A 1,637-nucleotide genomic window follows, 5' to 3' on the forward strand; every position below is an offset into this window, starting at 1 on the left:
TAAGTTCATTCCCAATGTTATGCAATCATTATCATCGTTCATCTCCAGATCTTTTTTTTATCTTGTAATATGAAATTTATGTCCCCCTTAAACACCAAATCTCTATTTCCCTTTTTCCTAGCTGTTAGCATCCACTATTCTACTTTATGTCTCTATGAATTTGACTACTTTAGGTGCCTCATATCAGTGGAATAATACAGCATTTATCCTTTTATGTCTGGCTGTTTAATTGACTGGGGAGATGTTGGAATGGAAAGAAGATTATCAGGAAAATTGGGAATCCTCATTGCTTGGGAGTCATATATCCCAGTTTTCCTAAGGATGTTCCAGTTGACAACTATTTCTACACTTTCAGTATTATTATCACTTCATTTAAATTTCAAAACTCCCTGGCTTAGACAGGGAATTTAATGGTCATCCTACTTGATCAAGAATCTGACCAACATAATGAAGGAGCAAAAATATGAATGTGTTGCTTCTTAAAGTGGGGTTTAGAGCCTCCTAGCCAATAGAAAAATGATGAGAAGAGCATTGAAAAAAATAAATAAAAGGGAAAGAGGGAGCTATAATTATTTTACAATGATAGAAACAAGACTGCTTATAACCAAGAGTCCTGTGTAATGCATAAAGAAAGTGAGATGGGTGTACTGATATACTACACATAATCCTGGAGGGGCTATGGCTTAAGTGCAGACTCCAAAACAATCTCCCAAAATAATCTTCCATTACAGCTATAGGAAGAGAAAAATCTGTGTAAACAGAAAGCAGAAAGCCATATAGGTACATATGCATAATGTAACTGCAGAGTCAGCAATTCCTTGTTACGCAAGTTTCATTTTGTTGCTTTCCCAGTTCTATGAACTAAAAAAGACAGCACAGGTATTGAGATTAGGCTATTTCTTTTGATAATCCTCCACAGTGCACTCTAGGTTCCTCCAGCTGTAGATGGAAGAACTCAGCATGGGGGAACCACAGTGTATGTCCCCAAGGCCACTGCGTCCTTCTTCAGGAACATGAGGGAGCTGAACAGGTCCCCCCCCCCCCAAGGTCTGTTCCATAAAATAAGCAAACAACTAACAGGTGAGAACCACAAGTGGAAAAGATTTAATATTTCTCACATGATGATAGAATTCTCTAAATGGAGGAAGTGATTTTATAGTAAGAGATAAAGATCCCTGAGATTGACACACCACCAAAATGGCACCAACAAAATAGGATAACATGTTATTGGTGGAGGTATCATTACAGGCCAGCTTGTGGAGCTGTAGAGGTTTACAAAAGAAATGAGGGATTTCCACATCTGCACAGAAGGTAAGTTGTGACATCATCAAACAGGGCAGCTGGGAGTTCAAAAGCTGATGAAAAATTACAGCAGGACCTACAAGCTGCAGAGGCAGGGGTTCATGTTGACCAGATAGTGTAGGGTTTGACAATTGGCCACCAACTAGTCATAGTTCATCAGGGTCAGACGTATGCTGTCCAGACATGCAAAAGAGAAGAAAGGTAACCTGAGTTAGACAATATGCATAGGTGATGGATTTGCTGTATATCTACAGATTCACCAACATATTGGAAACTATAGTTGTGCTGAAACTGATGTCAGTCAAGGACTATTTGAAAGGAAGAAGTACATAGGG

General features: G+C 38.9%; 1 pseudogene; it reads right to left on the reverse strand.

The window, feature by feature from the left end:
* Positions 1–1,005: 1,005 nt before the first annotated feature.
* LOC111734332 overlaps positions 1,006–1,637 on the reverse strand; it is a 1,074-nt pseudogene continuing 442 nt past the window's right edge.

Source organism: Pteropus vampyrus, unplaced genomic scaffold (assembly GCF_000151845.1).
Source record: "Pteropus vampyrus isolate Shadow unplaced genomic scaffold, Pvam_2.0 Scaffold974, whole genome shotgun sequence".
Lineage (NCBI taxonomy): Eukaryota > Metazoa > Chordata > Mammalia > Chiroptera > Pteropodidae > Pteropus > Pteropus vampyrus.